The 20524-nt window shown below is 48.0% G+C and overlaps 1 long non-coding RNA gene across 1 annotated transcript in view; it reads right to left on the minus strand.

The window, feature by feature from the left end:
• Positions 1–2161: 2161 nt before the first annotated feature.
• The window catches only part of LOC118545533 (uncharacterized), a 36381-nt gene continuing 18018 nt past the window's right edge, over positions 2162–20524 (minus strand). Inside the window, exons 2-5 of the long non-coding RNA XR_013443832.1 lie at positions 12885–13021; positions 7133–7254; positions 5300–5432; positions 2162–2697 (exon numbers count right to left, since the gene is read on the minus strand). This is a non-coding gene — a long non-coding RNA (uncharacterized LOC118545533). The remainder of the gene's footprint in view (positions 2698–5299; positions 5433–7132; positions 7255–12884; positions 13022–20524) is intronic.

Genomic DNA, 20524 nt, shown 5'->3' on the forward strand with positions numbered 1-20524 from the left:
TTTTTAAGATTTTATTTATTTGCGAGAGAGAGAATGAGAGACAGAGAGCATGAGAGGGAGGAGGAGGGTCAGAGGGAGAAGCAGACTCCCTGCTGAGCAGGGAGCCCGATGTGGGACTCGATCCCGGGACTCCAGGATCATGACCTGAGCCGAAGGCAGTCGCTTAACCAACTGAGCCACCCAGGCGCCCTGAACAAACTCTCTTTACCAGAGAAGAATACAATGCAGCCTTAAAAAAAAATCAAGTACTGCTTCCGTGCTCCAACATGGAAAACATTATGCAAAGTGAAAGAAGCCAGGCAGAAAAGGTCACACCTCTATATATGATGATGTGTCTGTGAAATGTCCACGATAGGCAAACCCAGAGAGACGGAAATTCATGATTGCCTGGGGCAGGGGAAGTTGGGGAGAGTGACGGCTAATGAGCACTGGGTTTCTTTGGGGTGATAAAAATGTTCTGGAAGTTGTGATGATGGGTGCACAACCTTGTGAATATACTAAAACCCACTGAATTGTACACTGTAAAAGGGAGAACTGTATGGTATGAGAATTAAAAAACAAAAACAAAAGAATAGCTAGCATTTACTCGGTGCTTATTCCTCCAAGCTCTGTGCCAAGGTCCACCTGTTTTACTTGATTTAATCCTCACACCATGACTGTAAGGGAAGAATCCACTTCTCCCTATCCTGTGGACGAGGAAATGAAGCAGAGGGAGGTCGATAACTTGCCAAAGGTTGCACAGCTATGGTGCTCTGCAGGGGCAAGCTCAGTGTGGCCACATGTGGCACTTTGTACCTCTTCCCGTGACCAGTCTCACTGTCCCATGGGGGCCTGGGGAGCAGATGTCTTCTCCGCTGACTCCCAGCTCAAGGCCAGGCTCACAGACATTTACTGAATGGACAGAGCCGGGTGCTATCTTTGCCCTCTTGGCTGGTTTAAAGAGAAATCGACTTTTCACCAAAGCCCAGCATCCGCTGTGAAATCTTAAGGCTGCCAAATGCCGCTTCACATTCACCCTGAGGTTGCTGAGACAGAGGCAAGAACTACCTCAAATCAAGACAAAATGCATTTGTGGTTTTGGAAGAAAGTCGTTAGAAGACACAGTCTGTCTTCCAGGGCCAAGGTTGCTCCAATTCCGTTTACTTAAAGTACAAAGAAGACAATCCCTGCCCCAGGAGTCTGGGCCGGCTTGCAGGAAGGAGGGTTTTTGCTGAGCTTCTACCACTAACTGCAGGAGAGAGCAGACAGGAGACAGTGGGAGCCAAAGCAAACATTCTGAAGTCAGAGATAACGGGAGAAGGTAGGAGGAATGGGAACAGGTTTGGAGGCCAAGCAGGAAGCAGGTCTGAAAGGAAGGGTGGGAAGGCAGGAAGTTTTCCGCACTTTTATGATAAGATTGCCCTTCTGAGTTTTGGGGGGAGGCCCCTAGGAGCCTGGGCCTGCTGAGCTGGAGTCCAAACCACAGCCAGGTCCAGCTGAGACTACACCCACAGCCTCTACCTGGGCCTCCCTGACTCCAGGCTCACCCCTCCCTGTCATCCCGCATTTGAGCCCAAGGCGTTCTTTTAACACAAAGATTGCCCCATCCCTCCACTGCTCAAAACCCTTCCATGACTCCCCATTGTCTATAGTTTAAAGACCCATCCATACAAGGCCTTCCAGGCTTGTGTGTCCACATGCTGGCCCAGGGTTCCGTGACTTTTCTGCTTCCATTCCCACCTCGCTCTGTGGTACCAGCCCACGATCTAGTGCACCAAACTTCTTGCTCTTCCTTAAATGAACTCTCGGCCTTTCCCACTTTTTTGTATTTTCTCTTTTTCAGATATGTCTTGCCTCCTCAAATAGTTCCTGGCGGGACTCTTTTCTCTACTTCTCTGCGTCTCCCTCATGGACCGAAAGCTCAGTAATTGCTACAAGAACTAACGAAGTCACCAGAACAGAACAGTGGATAACAGGGTTCTGGACAATTAACCTGTCTGGTTGGCTCTTACGTAGCTTGATGCATTAGGTTGGGTTCCCCAGCAAGAAGACCCTGAGAAAACGATTGGGGTCCAAATGGGGCACTTGGGAGGTGAGCACCAGTACAGGGTGCTTTTATGAGCAGGCATCATTCCAATCACCTAGGGCTCCGTCTCCCTGGGAACTTCTGGGAAATGGGGTGAAACACGGCTTAGCGTTGTTCCACCCCAAGGGCCAAGGACCCTGGGGTATTTACCTACCGTCTTCCATTTGTCTGGGGTGAGGACACTTCCTGGGGTGTTCACTCCTGGGCTCCCATGGGCTGCTTCTGGAGTCATGGCTGCCTACAGCAGGGCCCCACAGACAGGCTCCAGAGGCGTGGGAGGGGATGGAGGGGACAGCCACAGGGGCTGCTAGCCTTGTCAGTCTTCTTCTCAAATGTGGGCCCATCTCTCCCAGGTTCTGTGCTTTGCTTGTGCTGTTCCCATCCCTGGGCTGCCCTCTTCTGGGCCTCTTCTCGCCCCGCGGGTGCACTCCTACACCTCCTTCAGGGTCCAGGCAGACAGTCTCTCTCCAGGAGGCTTCTTCTGAGCCACCCTGGAGCAGTCAGAGCCTCCCCTCTCCTGGCTTCCGTGGCACCGACCCTCTGCTATCACCATGTACAGGGACGGCCTGCGGTCCTGCCGGCCCTCCCCTCTGGACTGGGAACTCTGCGAGGCCAGGGTCTCATCTGTGTCCCTAGTACCCAGCAGGGAGGGAACAATTGAGGGAAGAAGCAACAATAATATCAAACAGTTACCGAGTGCTTACTATGTGCTAGACTCTGATCTAAATTCTTCCCTCAGGATGACTTATTTAGTCTACACAGCCACCTACCCTAGAGGGAGGTGCTGTTACCCTCACCATCTTACAGAGGAGACACCTAAAGCGCAGAGGAAGGACTTGAGGAACTTGCCCAAGGCCCCACAGCTCTAGGGGCCGAGCGAGGGATGACTGAGGGGCCCCTCCCCGGTCCGCCGGCCGCTCAACACCCACCAGGAGCCAGGCCAGGACTGGACACTGGCAGCTGGCCCAGGGCTCCTGGAAGTTGCCTCAGGCTAAGAAGAGGTCTGCTGGGAGGATGGTGAGCGAGGAAAACACACAGGGCTGCAGAGAGGGGCCTGCAGCCGGGAAACCTGACCATGCCTTGGGTGAGTGAACTGCAGAGGAGCGGCGTGTGGGTCCCATGAGGCGCAGCCGGGGTCGGGCTGTGAGGGAGTCAGGTCAGAGGGCAGCGGTGACAAGAGCCTCCAGGCTTCCGTCATCTTTCCTTCCCACGTGCTCCTCACCTCACACCAAGCCCTCTGACATGGGACAGGCTGGGTTAGAGGAGTCTGCCCAAGGTCACAGCTAGAGCTGCTACTTCAAATGAGGTGTGTCTGACCCTGAAGGCCGCGCTCTTTCCTGTCTCTTAGTTCTGTCGAGATGGACCTGGGAGATCAGACTTCCCTTGGTGGCTGGGGGGAGGGGAAGGGGGACAGAGTACCTACAGTAAGGCGGGCTCTCAGTCCATACCAGAGAAATCTCAGTCCTTTCTCATCACAGCCTTAGGAGAAAAGGATCACTGCTCCCCTTTCACCACTGAAGAAACTGAGGCCCAGAGAGGTCAAGCAACTCAGCCAAAGACACAGAGCAAGCAATTAGAGAGCGAGGAGGGGGACCCAATATGATTAGGCCCCAAGGCACAAAGTCTAGCAGGTAGATAGAAGAGGGCATTGAAGGGGTTGTAGACTGGGTTTTGCCAAGCTGGATCTGACACTGCACTGTTTACCTATAACTAATCCATATGCAGTCATACCCAGAGATCTCTCACACCACGGAACGGGAGACCCGCAACTCACATAGATCCCCCTAAAGCAGGCACGAGACGCCCAGCCAAGGTCACGTCTGAGATGATTACACCCATTGGTCCTGCGGCCAGAGGCAGCTGCACAGACGGGCCACAAACTCAGGGGTCCCTAAAGCTCTGTGCACGTTCCCCTGGGGGTGAGGGATGGGCAGAGACGCACAAAGGCATCTCAGAGGACAAGAAATGATTTTGTTAGCTACCGAAATCCTGACTGTTTTGTGAAATTTTATTTGGCCTCTGGAGAAAGAACTTGCTGTGATCTAACAAGGGCAAAAGCACAGATGTGGGGGAAAACCTCAGCTCTTAAAATGCAAAGGCTTGACGGTGCTTTCTGGAGATTGCACTGAGGTAAAGTCAATGGTAAAAGAGACATCCGTCTAGAAAGGATGAACATTTCATGAGAATCACAGGGCAGGTTTAGAGAAGACGTTTTCCTAAGTAATACGAGTGAGCTTTGAGCAACAAAGTTAGCTTTTAAGAAATGCTAGAATTCTCTTTATTACATTAGGAAGGTTTGGGATCAATAGGGAACCCACAGTGTAGTTAGGATGCGATGCACATAACAAAAACCAAAGGTGTTTAAAAATTAAATACCAAAAGTTGCAATTGTTGTCTTTACAGAATTTTTCAAACCCACTCACTTTCTATCATATCACATGATCTGCATAACCTAATATGGCAGAAGAGTAGCCAGCATTACACTTTTTATTTTTAAAGGTAGCTTTTTTGAGATATGATTCACATACCATACAGCTCACCCATTTAAAGTGTATGATCCACTGGTTTTCAGTATTCAGAGTTGTGCAAACATTACCACTATCTAATTCCAGAACATTTTTGAAAATAAACCCTGCGCCCATTATGAGTCAATCCAAATTCCCTCTTTTGCCCAGTCCCTGACAACCACTAATCTACTTTCTGTCTCTATGCATTTATGTATTCTAGATATCTCATATAAACGGAATACTATAATGTGTGATGCTGAACTGTGTCCCGTCAAATTTATATGTTGAAGTCTGAACCCCCAGCTCCTCAGAATGTGACCTTATTTGGAAATAGGGTCCTTGCAGGTGCGATTAGTTCGGCTGAGGTCGTTAGTGTAGGCCTTAATCCAACACGACTGATGACCTTATAAAAAGGGGAAATTTGGACACAGGGGGCACGCCATGTGAAGATGAGGGTAGGGATCAGGGTGATGCTTCTACAAACCAAGGAATGCCAAAGATTGCCAGCAAGCCACCAGACACTAGGCGAGGGGCAGCCAACAGGTTCTCCCTCATGGCCCCCAGAAGAAATCAACCCTGCTGACACCTTGATCTTGGACTTCCAGCCTCCAGAACCATGAGACAGTACATTTCTGTTATCAAAGCCACCCAGACTGCAATACTGTGTTAGGAAACATATGGCCTTTTGTGACTGGCTTCTTTCACTTAGTGTGCTTTCGAGGCTCACCCATGTTGTAGTAGGTAGTTCTTCATTCCCTTTTGATGACCAAAGAATACTCCACTGTATGGATTCTGTTGTAGGGACTATACCACATTTTATTTGTCCATTCATCTCTTGAGGGATTTTTGGGTTTCGTTTCCTATTATGGAAAAAATGCTGCTGTTACCATTCATGTACAAGTTTTTGTGTGGACATCAATTTTCATTTCTCTTGGTTGTATACCTATATTTCTGTTTCACAGGTATGGAAGCAGGCCCCACGAGGTGACTTGCCCAAAGTTACTAGCTAGAACATGGAAGAGCTGCCCCTCTAACCTAGATGTGTTTGAGTCCAAATCAGAGCTCTTTCAACTATACTAGGCTATACACACTCACATTCGTGCAAAGACGTTCCTACATAAATGCATCGTATTGTACAAGGCATATTTGTTTGAGCCCACTGCTTTGACCAGCGTGCAGAAGTTCAGCAAAAGCAATCAAACAGACATGGCATGGTGCCGAGGGAGATAAATGAGACTTCCAAAGAATAAATAAGGGAGGACATTGATTTGAATATCACCGAGGGATAGACCAAAAAAACATTTAAGAGGGTATAAAGAGATTGGCGAACAGCAAATGGCCCAAACTTGGCCTTCAGAAGTGTGCACACAATTTCTATTGATTGCAATGAGATTTCTGGAAACAAATGCACTTTACCAGAAGCATAGTACAAAAGTCAAGGATGTTTATGTGTAGAGAGCGACATTTGAAACCTGGTCTAACCATCCAGTTACCCCCTGAGGGCGGGGGAAGCCTTCCTAAGCAAAGACACTGACGATGGGGTTAGTGCAGGAAGATTTGATTTCACCATGTGTGTGAGTGAGCAGGATCAGAAGCTATTCTGAGCGGCCTCAAAGGAAAAGCGCCAGCAATCATAAATAAAGAAGAAGTCAAGCGTGTCCAGTGGTCATATCAAATATGACATTCCTGAAGAATGTGTGAACATGGTATCTTTCAAACTGCTGCTTCTCTTTTCAAAAATAGAAAATGCCTTGTCCCAGGCAACAATAGCATTCACTACAATTGAAACCTAACGGAAGGTAAAGTCATTTGGGATGGAAAGAAAAAAAGTTGCATTTATAGAAGTGCAAGATTCAGCCATTCAGGCAACAAATATTTATTTTTGACACTCTGCCTGTCATTCTGTCCCTACTGTTCTCTAGTCCCTCATCCTGCTTCCTTTTTTTTTTCTTCTTACTTTCTTACTGCTACCTGAACATATATAAGTATATTAATCACTTGCTTACTGCCTGTGATAGTCAATTTCATGTGTCAGCCTGGCCGGGCTATACGGGGCTAGACATTTGGTAAAATATTCTTCTGGGTGTGTCTGTGAGAGTGTTTTTGGATGATATTAACATTTGAATCGATAGACGGAGTAAAGCAGATTGCTCTCCCTAATGCGGGTGGCCCTCATCCAATCATTAAAGAGCTGAGTCCAACAAAAGGACTGAGGAAGAGGGAACTTTACCTTCCCAGCTCCTGAGCTGGGACATTAAATTCTTCCTGCCCTCAAACTGGAACTGGCAAGATGGGCTCTCCGCTCTTCAGGTCTTTGGACTCAAGCTAGGATTATATCACTGGCTTTCCTGGGTTTCCAGCTTGCCAAATGCAGATCCTGGGACTTCTTAGCCTCCATAACTGCATGCGCTAATTCCTCAGAATAAATCTCTTGATGTAGATACACAGATACAGATATAGATAAAAATATCGGTATAGATAGATCCTGTTGGTTCTGTTTCTCTGGAGAACTCTGACACATTGCCCGTCTCCCTACTGAAGTGCAAGCTCTCCCACTCACCTCGCTTCCTGATGATGCCTCCAGCCTCCTACGTCGTCTGTCTGGTTCTCCTTTCGCCTCTTCCCATACCATTTCCCACAAACGGGGCATGTCATTCTCCTGCTTAAAGTCTGAAAGGTTTCCTGTGGGGTATAGAAGGTTGTATAGTGAGAGATGTCCGGGCTCCCTGTCCTTGAGCACCTGACAGCAGGCAGCCACAGATGGAGACACTTTCAGACCCCTTCTCTGACTTAGGTGATCTCACTTGTCTCCAGGTCACCTCCTGCTCACTCCCCTGATTTCGGCATCACCCCCTTGGGTGAGAGATCCTGGTAGCCATCTTGGAGCACCTGTCAGCCGAGCTGGGCTACCTGTCCTCTTTCCTCCTCGCCTTCCTCCAAAGATTCCTACCAGCTCACACTCGGGCTCAGGCTCACCACCAGCAGATCAGCCCTGTCCCCACAGCCTAGGGAACAAGCTCAGGCATGCACTCAGCTCGCTTGCTGGTACATTGCAGGCATTCAAAGACTGGTAGTACTTAATTTTCTTAATTACAGCTTTGTTGAGATGGTAATTCTCATACCGTAAAATTCACCCTCTTAAAGTGTACAATTTGGTGATCTCTTCAAGAGTTGTGCAACCATCAATATTACCTATTTTCAAAACATTTTCATCACCCCCCAAAAACCCTGTACCCATCAGCAGTCCCTCCCTTGCCCCCCCCCCCCCCGCAATCCCTGGTAACCATGGATCGGCTATCCGTCTCTAAGGATTTGCCTCTTCTGGACATTTCATATAAAGAGAATCATATGGGGCACCTGGGTGGCTCAGTCGGTTAAGCGTCTGCCTTCAGCTCAGGTCACGATCCCAGGGTCCTGGGATCAAGCCCCACATCAGGCTCTCTGCTTAGCACGGAGCCTGCTTCTATCTCTCCCTCTGCATGCCACTCCCCCTGCTTGTGCTCTCTCTCTCTCTGTAAAATAAATCAATAAAATCTTTAAAAAAAATAAAAATAAAATAAATAAAAGAGAATCATACAACATGTGGTCTTTCATGTCTGGATTCTTTAACGTCATGTTTTCAAGGTTTGTCTGTGTTCTAGCGTGTTACCAGCAATTCATTCCTTTTTATTGCCAAATGATATTCCATTCCATTCCATATGTCACATTTTGTGTGTCCATTCCTCATTTGATGGACGTTTGGGTTGTTTCTGCTTTGGGGCTATTATGAAAAATGCTTCTGTGAATATTCATGTACAAGCTTTTGAGTGCACACACATGTGGACATGGGTATATACTAGTAACGGAATTGCTGAGTCATATGGCAACTGTGTATTTAACTATCCCAGGAAATGCCAAACTTCAAAAATGGCTGTAGCATTTTACATTCCCACCAGCAATGTGGGAGGGTTCTAATTTCTTCACATTCTCAACACTTGGCATTTTCTGCCTTCTTTGTTTTAGCCATCCTAGTTGGGGGAGCACTTAATATTAACTGTCGGGTCTGGTGTAAATTCTGGCCCAGCTTCCCTGTGGCCCATCTTTCACCATCCTGGCTCATCATAGTCCCTAGACCTTGTACTTTGCTTCCACCTAGCATCCCATGTCCTTCTCCTGGTTCCATCCCTCACCTTCTTATGCATCGAGACACCTTTGTGTCTTTGTGCCATTGTGATTGTCCCACTCCAAACTAGACAAACATCTAGAATCATGTAAGGCCACCTGCATGAAAAACATGGCTGCTCTCTGGAGCCTCAGCTGTTAGGAATGTTCTTGGCTACAGAGTCCAGCCCACATCAAGCCCAAGTACCCTTTGGGTATTGTCCTTTTAGACACCATAAAGGAAGGAGGAATTAGCTCTGATTTGGGTCATTTCAAAAAACAGTTAATGATGCATGGTGATGATGATAATATTGGGCAACATTTATTTATTCAGTGCTTACCATGGGCCTGGCACTGTGCTAAGCACTAACACATATGCTCTTTGTTAACCTTTATAACAATCTCATGAGGGGGGGTATAGTTATTCCCACTTTACTGATGTGGAAATTCTATAGAAAGGACAAGTCACTTGCTCAAGGCACACAGCATGCAAACATTGGAATATAAATCCTGGATTATCTGAGGCAGAATCCAAATGCTTAATTGGTATGCAGGGTCTCCTTCTGCTTCTGAGATGGAGTAGGTACAGTCCTGCACCCCACTTCCAGACACCATAATCTGCATTAGTCTCCCATTGCCACTGTAACAAGTTAACATGAATTTGGTGGCTTAAAACAACACAGATTTAGTATCTTATAGTTCTGGAGGTCAGAGTCTTCCCTGGGCCTTAGTAGGCTAAAATAAAGATGTCAGCAGGGCCGCATTTTTTCTTGGAGGCTCTGGGGGGAAACCCATTTTCTCATCTTCTCCAGCCTCCAGAGTATTCCTCTGCCTGTGGCTCCTTCCTCCATCTTTAAAGCCAGCAATGACTGCTTGAGTCTTTCTCCCATGTTTCACTTTGACCTTCCCTTGCGCCTCTTTTGTTCAGTTATAACGATCCTTGTGGTTCCATTGGGTGCACCCAGATAATCTGGGATAGTCTCTCTCTCTTAAAATCAGTTGATAAGCAAACTTAATTCCATCTACTACCTTAATTCTCCTCTGCCATGTAACCTAATATATTCATTGGTTCCAGAATTAGGACATTAACATCTTTGGAGGCCATTATTCTGCCTACCACAGGGAGCTCAGAGTATGGGTAGGGTGACAGGCATAGATATAAATCCTTTCAGCTGAGGGGCCTCTTGGTAGAAGGAGAATGTGCCAAGTTCCCATGGCCTGCCATCAAAGCTACTCTAGCTAATAATTTCACCTGTTTTTCTCCAGGACTCTTACACCACCTTATTCATTAAACAGTCTTGCCAAAGACAACCTACAATCCCTGTGTCTTAGCGTTTTGCCTCCCCTCCCCCACTGGTTGATATCCAACATATAAGAGATTTTGGTGATTGCCTCATCTGTTGGTGATGGACATGAGGGAGGGACTCTGGGGACAGCCCCCATACCAGACAGAGATGTCTATGAAATCTGGATTCTTTCATATCCGTGAGTAGAAAGTATAGACCCATGTCAGGATAAACAACTCTGAGTTCGGGGCAAAGATACAGTAGAAAGCTGAGAGATACCACCTGTCATTAGATATTGTTACAATTTGGAGGGGGAGCTAAGTTTTGGGGAGGAGAGATGATGAACAGTTGGAGCGGAGAGGTTCTGTTCTTTGTCTTTTGTTCTTAACAATCTTTCTAGGATGACAACTTTGGATCTGAACCAGTGAAGTGCTAGGACTCTCAGATTATGGGTCTCTTTTTCATTTTGCTCACCCTGGGACCAAAAAGGGCCAAAGCTACCGGATGGGGCTCCAGGTTCATAGGCTCCACAACCCTTTACAAATGTGGTAAGAGTCCCAATACATGCAACAACATGGGTGAATCTTAAAACATGCCAAGTGAAAGAAGCCAGTCACAAAAGGCCACGTATTTATGATTCCATTTCAATGAAACCTCCAGAATAAGCGAATCTGTAGAGACAGGAAGTAGATTCATGGTTGCAGGGGCTGGAGGAGCTGAGGGAAAATGGTGAGGGACTGCTAATGGGCACAGGGTTTCTTTGTGGGGGGGTTGGAAAATATTCTGAAATTGGATAGTGGCGATGGTTGCATAGCTCTGAATATACCACTGAATTGTATGCTTCAAAAGAGTGAATTTTGTGCTGTATGAATTATATCTTACTTAAACTGTTACTTTCAAAAATGTGGTAAGTGTAAAAGGCATTTGGGGACACAGGAAAGGCCTCTTAGTCAAGGGGGCTTTGAGAAAGGCTCTTCAGCAGAGATGATGCTATGGCCCTAGCTGGAAGAGGAGTGTCAGGTGACCGAAGATGGGAAGGGCATTCCACACAGAGGGAACAGCGTGGATAAAGACATGGTGGGGTAAATAAGCATGGCACCCCCAGAGCTCTCCTGCTAAGGCCAGTCTGCCTGGATCCGAGGCTTCACAGATGACTGTAGTAGATAGGTGAATGGATAGATGGATGGACAGATGGTTGGACAGTGGGTAGATGGATGCAGTGGCCACACAGGGACACATAATCCAATGATCTTATCCAACACTTATCTCAGTCCTTATGGAGCACTTCCTGGATGTTGGGTCATACTAGGAATTTGGAGAATGTCAGAGAAGACATGCCCCTCGGGGAGTTTGCAGTCTATTTGGAGAGAAAGTCCCAAGGGCAGAGCAAAGAGGTCAGTTATGGAGCCAAATTACTCTGCTGCTAGGGGACTTCAGAGGAGAGGGACCAATGTTACATTTAAGAGAAGAACAGAGGAACCAGAGAAGGAAGCAGAGTCAAAGAGATAGAACAGGAAGCAGCATGGGGTACCCCAGGGAGAAAAGCAGCCAGGGAACAGGTTCTCAGGACACCTACAGGGGAGCATGGCTTTCAGGGGAGAGCCCCAGCCTGGGACTTAGGAGACCTGGGTGCTTGTCCCCTTTCTTTGAGTTCCTGTGTGACTGTGGGCTAGTCACTAACCCTTTCTGCGCTCTACTTCTTCGTCTATATGTTGATGAATGTGACCTAGAAAACTTCAAAGGCCCTTCCACGAGGCTGAGTCGGTGGAGTTTGAGCCTTTAGCAAAGCAAGGGCAGAAACACCATTTCAAGTCGATGCCAGGTAGGGTGCTAGAGGAAAGAACATAATCCCTGGAGTTAGTCCTGGATTCTCATCCGGCTGCACCCCTTCTTAGACCCCTATGTCTTGTGCAAGTGCCTTAACATGCTTATCTCACAGAGTTGTGAGAATTGAAGTCAATTTAAAAAATATATGTACTATTTCTGAAGCCCTCAATATGTCAGTTTTAAAAAATGTTCATTCCTGTCCCCTGGTTTTAGTTTTGTTTAGTGCACACATTTTAGGTCTTAGTCTGCATCGTGCTCTCTTTTCCCCCCCGGGGAAGCTGCAGCAGCCAGATTAACACTACATAACCCTGTTCCCTCGGCCACAGTTGATTGGACCAGAGGTGGTCACCTGACCCAAACTGGGCCAGACTGAATTTAGAATTGGGGCAGACACCAGTCAGACTCTGCTGGGTGCTTGAGACAGCAAGTGATGCATCTGAGAGTCAAGTTTGCTTGAGGAAACAGAGGGAGGGAGAGAATGAGGGAGAATGGGAGGGAGGGAGGAAAGGAGGAAGGGTTCCTTTATCATGCCTTGATTTAATTTGGCCAGCTACTAATCAAGGATGTGGTCACCTCTGATGAGATATATCCCTGAACTGGCCAGGCTGAAGGCAGGTGACATCCTGACTGATGTCACCAAGTCACAGCAGGGTCCTTCCTGTACTCTGCGCCTGACAGGGACCCCTCTGGGGAAGAGAGGGTTCAAAAGCAGACAAGAGGAAGGCCCCTGCTGAGATGGGCTGACACTGGCCAGAAATCACCTCCTCCTGGGGGGCCGGGGATTAAAGGGGGTGTGTGGCTGCATTAAGGAATAGAGCTAACTGGTTCCTGTTCAGGGCTCCCATTGAGGATACCTGTGACAATAAGGAAGACAGGAATCTAAGCAACCTGACTACATTTTTGTGGAGGTGGGAATGCGCTTCAGGGTCCTGTGTTGTTCCAGTGACTAGGCTTTGGGGTGTCATCTGCCAAAGCTGTTCTCCATCCTAGGGCCCCTCCGTTGGCTCCTCCGCCTCAGCCATCCCGTGCCTTCCCCTGCCCACGAACGTCTCTCCATACCTTCATCTCATCTTCTGCTTCGCCACCACCGCGTCTTCCTGAATCTTGGCTCCTGCTCACTGCCTTCTCTGTGTCTCTTGGCTTCTGCCTTTGCACAAACAGAGCCCTGCCTCTCTCCAGAGGCCCACTCTCAAGCCCTGAGAGAGAGAGAGAGAGAGAGAGAGAGAGAGAGAGAGAGAGAGAGAGAGATGGTGCTGGCTCCATTGGTCACTGTTCTCTGTGCTGGGGATTCGTCTCCTGCCGTGCCGCCTCCAAAGCTGCTGGCCCGCCGTGGGGGGGGGGGGAGCTACCTTTCTGTCAGGTGCAAACCTTCATCCAGTGTGCAAGGGGTGGGTCACACAGGTGGCTTTCTTCTAGAAGGGGCGGTGGGCATGGCAACTCTCCGAGGATAAAACATCTCTCTCCAGTATACATGGAGAAGGAGCAAACGAGACTGTGGAGGTGGATATGCTTTTGAAAAGTATAATGGGCTGTACTGGCCCAAAATATGAATTATTGATGACATTAACAAGGCCATTAGGTCGCTATTTGAGGAAGTTTTGCTTCCCTGGAACTTGTTGGCCAAGGGCCATGGTTACCGATGGCCATGGTCTTTGATTCCCAAACCCTCTCTGGGGAAGTTGCTGGAAAACCCAGCCCCTCTCCCATTAGTGCTGCTTCTTCTAGAATCCCCCTTCCCTGCTTCCCTGCTTCCCTGCTTCGGCTCTGGCCACTCAGGGCTCACAGATCTCCTTCAGGCTCCCAAAGTTTTCCCAGGTGTTTTCACTTTAGAGCTACTTCCATGGAGGACTTGGAAAATTCCAACCAGCTGGGGAATCAGCTTCCTAGTCTTTCCAGCCCTGCCCACAGGGACTTGGGGGGAGGAGGTGTGGCTGTCTTAAAGCCCCCTAGTTCACATATTCTAGCCCTTGGAGAGAAGGCCTCCGCCTCTGTCAACACCCCAAATTCCAGAGAAGGGACCTGGACTGATTTAGCTTGGGTCAGAGGTCCATACCGGGACCATCTGCTAGAGCCAAGGGCCATGTGGTACAAACACACCTCTGTGGCTGGAGAGAAGGCAACAGTGGAGGGGCTTCTTGGGAGCCAAGCAGACACTGCTGACGGTACCAACCACAGGTCCTGCTCACCAAGGAAACCGGCGCGCGTCAGAGTCTGCGCTGTGCCGTCAGATCGCCCCCCAGCATCTGAACCAGTGACCCATGCTGGCGTCCATTCACCGGACACTTTTCTGCTTCCCTGTGGAGCTTCCTGCCCACCTCACGTCCTCAGAGACAGCCTTTCCTCTTTCTCCCCTTTCTATTTATTTATTCATTTTATTTATATTTTATCTTTTTTAAAGATTTGATTTATTTGAGGGGCACCTGGGTGGCTCAGTCGTTAAGCGTCTGCCTTCGACTGGGATGGAGGCCCACATCGGGCTCCCTGCTCCGCGGGAAGCCTGCTTCTCCCTCTCCCACTCCCCCTGCTTGTGTTCCCTCTCTCGCTGTCTTTCTCTGTCAAATAAACAAATAAAATCTTAAAAAAAAAAAAAATTTGATTTATTTGAGAGAGAGAGTACCAGCTGGGGGAGGGGCAGGGGAGAGGGAGAAGCAGGCTCCCCCCTGAGCAGGGAGCCCCACGCAGGGCTCGATCTCACAACCCTGGGATGGTGTCCTGAGCTGAAGGCAGACCCTTAACCGACTGAGCCACCCAGGCGCCCCTCCTCTCTCCTCTTTTTAATTTGAGCATTTTTCCTTTATGTCACAGGGCTGGACTCTCAGGCCCAAAATACCCTTCACTTACTGTGGAATCCGAGGAATGAAGGGTGGGGAGGGGGTAGCTTATCAGACAATTGGCCCTAGTATCTCTGAGTTCCCAGGCTGATATAAGGCTTAGGCCCCTCTTCTCCTACCTCCCTCTTTTGGTAATAGATTTACTGAGATATAGTTCACATACCATACAATTCACTCATTTAAAATGTACAATTCAGTGTTTTTTTGTGTATTCTCAACAATCAATTTTCAACATCCCCCCCCAATCCCCATTAGTGTCACTCCTTTTTCCCCTTAATACCTCCCCCCAACTGTAGGCAACCCTCCTCTACATTCGGTCTCTATATATTTGCCTCTGCCAGACATTTCATTCAAGTGGAATCACACAATATGTGATGTTTTATGATTGGCTTCTTTCACTTAAGATTTTCAAGGTTCTGGCCAACAGACACATGAAGAGATGTTCAACATCACTAATCACCAGGTAAATGCAAATCAAAACCACAATAAGTTATCATCTCACACCTGTCAGAATGACTAAAATAAAAAACACAAGAAACAACAAGTGTTGGCAAGGATGTGGAGAAAAAAGAATGCTCGTGCGCTGTTGGTGGGAATGCAGACTGGTGCAGCCATCATGGAAGGTCCCTCATACAGAGGTCCCTCAAAAAACTAAAAATAGAATTACCATATGATCCAGTAACTCCACTAGAGGGAAATTTACCCAAAGAATATGAAAACACTAATTTGAAAACATATATGCACCCCTATGTTTATCGCAGCATTATTTACAAGAGCCAAACTATGGAAACAACCCAAATGTCCGTTGATAGATGAATGGATAAAGATGTGGTGTGTATATATATGTATATATGTGTACACACACACACACACACACACACACACACTGGAATACTACTCAGCCATAAAAAATGAAATCTTGCCATTTGCAGCAACATGGATGGATCTAGAAGGTATAATGGATATACATAAGTGAAATAAGTCAGAGAAAGACAAATACCATATAATTTCACTCACATGTAGAATTTAAGAAACAAAACAAAGGGAAAAAATGACAAACAACAAGAAACCACAGATTCTTAACTATAGAGAACAAACTGATGGTCACCAGAGGGGAGGTAGATGGGGAGATGGGTGAACTAGGTGACATGGATTAAGAGCACACTTACTGTGACGAGCACTGAGTAACGTATAGAATGGTTGAATCACTGTATTGTACACCTGAAATGAATGTAACACTATACATTAATTATACTGGACTTTAAAAAATAAATCAATTTTTTTAAAAACTAAATTTATTAAAATAGGAAGCGGGCCAATTTGGCCTGTGGGCCATAGTTTGCCAACCACTAAGAGTCCCTCTGGCTTTAAAATATAAAAGGTTTGATGATCTGGAAAAAAAAAAAAAAAAGAAAGGAAGAAAGGAAGAAAGAAAGAAAGAAAGAACGAAAGATTTTTGAGGTTCAGCCCTGTAATAGCAGGTACTAGGACTTTATTTTCTCTCATGGTGGAATCATATTCTGTTGTATGGATGTACTACATTTTATTTATCCATTCATCAGTTGGGTTGTTCCTACTTTGGGGCAATTATGACTAATGCTGCTATGAAGATACAAGTTCTTGTGTGGACATGTGTCTTCATTTCTCCTGGGTATGTAGCCAAGAGTGGAATTGCTAGGTCGTACAGTAGCTCTGTGTTCAACTTTTTGAAGACCTGCCAGATTGTTTTCCAAAGCAGCCCTGCCATTTTGCATTCCCATCAGTAGTGTATGAGGGCTCCAAGTTCTCTACACCTTCACTTACACTTGTGATCATTTGTCTTCTTGATGAAAGCCCTGAGGTCTTACTGCCCATCCTTGAAGGCCTTGCTCAGAAGCTCCCTCTTCAGTGATCCCTTCCTTACTCCCTGGCTTCTCTCCTTGGAGCTCCCCACCTCCCCATCATGATTCCATGGAATGGGGCATTTATAACTCAAATGATGCCATACAAGGGACTCATGGGGGTGGGGGCAGAGCCAGAACCAGCTCCCCTCTGGCATGTGGTGTGACCTGAAAAGAGATTAAGGAAAGCCCAAGCGAAACCAGATCTCCAGAAGCTGCTGTCACTAGTGGAAGTTCGGAAGTTTCCATTAGAGATGCTCCTCTGGGACAATGGGCTGGCCCTGAGCTTATTCGGGGTTCAGCTGGTTTGTAAAACAGAAATCACTTAACTCCATGTCAGAGATGCATTGTGTGTGTGCATGGACCTGTGTGTGTGCATATTTGGCATTCATTCCCCATTGGTCTGAAAAGAGTACTTTGATTTTTTTTTTTTAAACCATTCGTCATCCTCTCAGTCTATTTGGTTGAGGTGGGCCTGACCCCAATCCTCAGATCCAGAGGTAATGGGCTCACTGGTTGACCCATCACAGTGAATGGTTCAGGGTGGTCACATGACCCAGTCGGGGCCACTGAACGTCAGCCCTGGGAACTTTTCCTAGATGAGCCAGCAAAAACACTGGTTAGCAAAGTTAAAAAACAAGAAGCAGATATGCAAACAAAAAGCAGAAATGGGAGATTGTGTAGCCTGAGAGAGAGAGAAATGGAGTCAGAAGCAGCCTTTTCATTCCTGTGATTTCTGGTTATACTTCCGTGATATTCCCCCTTGTTTTGTAATATACCCCATTTGTAGTTGAAATTCAAGATTCAAGAATCTTTAGTCAAGATTCATTCGATTTTACATGACAGAAGCTCAAATCAAACTAGCTTAAACAAGAAAAGGGGGATTTCTGGGCTCACACGATTGGAAAACTCAGACTGAATCCACATGTGGTAGGATATAGAAGCTCAAATGACATCACAAAGAAGCTGTCTTTTTGTTTATGTTGGCTTCATTCTTAGGTTCCATGAAAACCTAAGAACAAATCCCTGAAAAAGGGCACCTCTTTCCCAATAATTCAGTAACGTCGAGCTGATTCCCGTGAGGCCCAAGATCTTCCACTGCTGGTCTCGGCCGTATACTTTCAGCCCGATGGGGAGCGGGGTACGGGGAGAGAGAAAGAGGAAGGAAGGGCATACATTTGTTTAGTATTTACCAATGTGAAGTCACTGGTAGGCCCACTCACAACTTCAACTGACCCCTTTCAAAGAAGGGTCAATCCTGTTCAAAGAACAAGCCTTTCTGTGCTTAAATATTTAAAGATGTGCAGTATTTGGGATAATGCCGAGAAGGTTGAATTGTTCTGCCTAGGAGAGTAAGAAGAGAATTTGGAAGGTTAACAGTAATAATAGTAATAACTAACATCACTGAGCCAACCCTACGCTAAGTGCTTCCCATGGATTGCTTTATGAAATCCTCACCACAAATCATATTATCTTCAACTTGTATGATCCTCATAAAAGATAAGCTTGAGGTTCAGAGAGGTTAGGTAAATCTCCTTTGATCACACAGCTGATAAGATGCAGAGCCAAGCTCACAGAGGCAGGCCCTTGCATTGAACCACTGCACTATTTTGCTTTTCAGGGAAGAGAGATGCAAATAAGGAAGATAAAGAGCCAGGACAGGCTAGGGAACTGAGTGAGGTCAAAGGGCCCATGAAAGTTCCCAGCGGTGGGGTGACCCCAGAGCTTTTAAGAACGGGATGTCCAATGATCTGTTTGAAATTGATTTAATTGTACCCCTTGAAACCATCCCCCCAACTTCCCTAAGTCGCTGTCCGCCTGCCCGCGTTACACACACACAAATACCTTCCGCAGTGGGCGTCTGGTGGACAGAGTGGAAGGTGCCCGCTGCATTCCCTGTCTCACCCAGAGCTCTGTAAAAACCAAACAGCAGGCCTGGGGCAGCAGCCCAAATCCAGACGCGAAACGAATTCAGCAGAAGCCACAGCTCTGATGTAGAGGGGAGTGTGAAAAAGCAAACCATTCCAGAACTCTCCAAAGGATATTAAGGATATTTTTGCGTTTCCACAGGCTGTGGAATATGGATTTGAACCGGTATCTTTGAAATCGTCCGGGACTGGAGGCCCCAGCTGACAAATGGGCTGCATACAGATGGCCAACGATGGAGGCTTAGAGAGACCCCAGACCCTGAGAGTATCAGCTCCCGTCTGCGTCCCCGTGTCTGCAGGCGGGGCTGGGGTTTGAAGATGCTGAGGCCAGTTTGTGTGGCCAGGGGTGAGCATATGTGACCTGCCAGTCCTTGGGGCTCGGTCTCAGACGTGGAACATAAACCCCGTTGTCAGAACTGGGTGTGAGGACAGACACAGACGAGCTTGTAAGGGCGGGGCGGTGGGGGGACACTAGTTCTTGCTGCCTGAGGCGGGAGGGGTCCCTGGGCCTGGCACGTGGCCGCATCTGCAGACGGGGCCCCAACTGGCTCCCGCTCTAAGGAGAGGAGAAGACAGGGGCAGGGAGCCAGGCAGAACTTGGCGAGAGGATCTGCAGAGGGAATGAGACCAGGCTGGTAAACTGATGAGGAGAAAGTCTGGAATGCCGGGCCCGAGGGGGAGGGCAGCGCCGGCTGGCCTGGGGAGCTGCCTCAGTGGCCGCCCCGGTCAGAACAAGAGCCCAGGCTGGAGGAGGGGGAGGGCAGGAAGTGGGCAGGTGAACTTGTCCCGCTGCCCACCTGGGCAGATGCAGGCCATTAGGTTTCCCAGAGCAGCAGAGACCCATCTTGGCCACTGCCAGAGGGGGTCTGGCCCGGAGGGTGGCCAGGATCTGGCAGCCGCCAGCTCATACCCAAGTTCCTGGCACTCTTTTTCCCATTTTCCAAAGTTGGCTTCCCCGAGGCTCCCTTCTCCTGGATGCCTCTTCTGCTCTTGTTTTTACACCGAGGCTTGTGGCATCCCCTCTCCCCTGATGACTCCCAGATTCCTGTCTTCTACCCCAGCTCTTCCCTGAGAGCCCCGGACCTCTTATCCTTCACCCCTGGATAAGCCACGGGCCCCTCAAATTCGGAGGCCCAGGCTGAACCCCTCTCTGCAGCCCTAAGTATGGGGAGCAGGGGGGAGGCAAGAGCTCCTTCCTTCACCCATTGCTTCCCTTACCCTACGCCCACCCTCAGGGAGAGAGCTAGATCTCAGGAGTCGGGTCCCCTGACTGAGCCGCGTGAGCCAGCAGGTGGGTGCCAGGAGGAACCCGATGTCTCCATGCCTTGTACTGGGTTCTCCCCTTCCTTCTGCATCGCCCACCGCTCTGCCTCTCCCAGCTTCCCAGCCATGCTGTAGAAGTGGTGGGCTGAGTGAGGGCCAGAGACACACTTCTGCTCACTCCCAGCTGGAAGGTCATTTGCATGACCCCCACTGCCCCCGACCTATCCCACTTGGCCCACTTAGTGTGAAGGGATCCTGAGATTTGGGTCTGGCCTTGGAGGAAGCCAACCTAGGGAGGGCTCGGAGTCAGGTGAAGGGCAGAAGTCCAACCATGTTTCCTGTAGATACAGCTCCCCCCAGACCTTGTAGGGAGGGGTGAGTGCAGAGTGAGACCTTCCTGGTCCCCCTGCCTAGTTCATTCGACAACACCTCAGTTTGTCCTTATTTCTAATCCTCTTCGTCCTTTCAAATCCGATCCCCTTTTTGGGTTCCCTTTGTCAACAGCTTATTAAGGACCTTCAGCTCGTTAGGTTACAGTTACAATTATTTTTCTAATAATGGCTACCAGCTGGGCCCCGTGAACCCTCCTAGCAGTTGGCAGACACACACCTTCCACAGCACTTTAGTCCAGTTTCTGACTTGTAGACACTTTTGGTTATAAAAGCAGTCCCATTCTGCTTAAGACCTGGTCATTTTAAAACCTCAGGCTCAGATATGACCCCAAACTTTCTTCTTCCTCCACAAGGCAAGCGAAGCTGGGAGCTCTAGGGGCTCGAAGTGTGTGTGTACATGTGAGT

The sequence above is a fragment of the Halichoerus grypus genome, chromosome 14, assembly GCF_964656455.1.
Source record: "Halichoerus grypus chromosome 14, mHalGry1.hap1.1, whole genome shotgun sequence".
NCBI lineage: Eukaryota > Metazoa > Chordata > Mammalia > Carnivora > Phocidae > Halichoerus > Halichoerus grypus.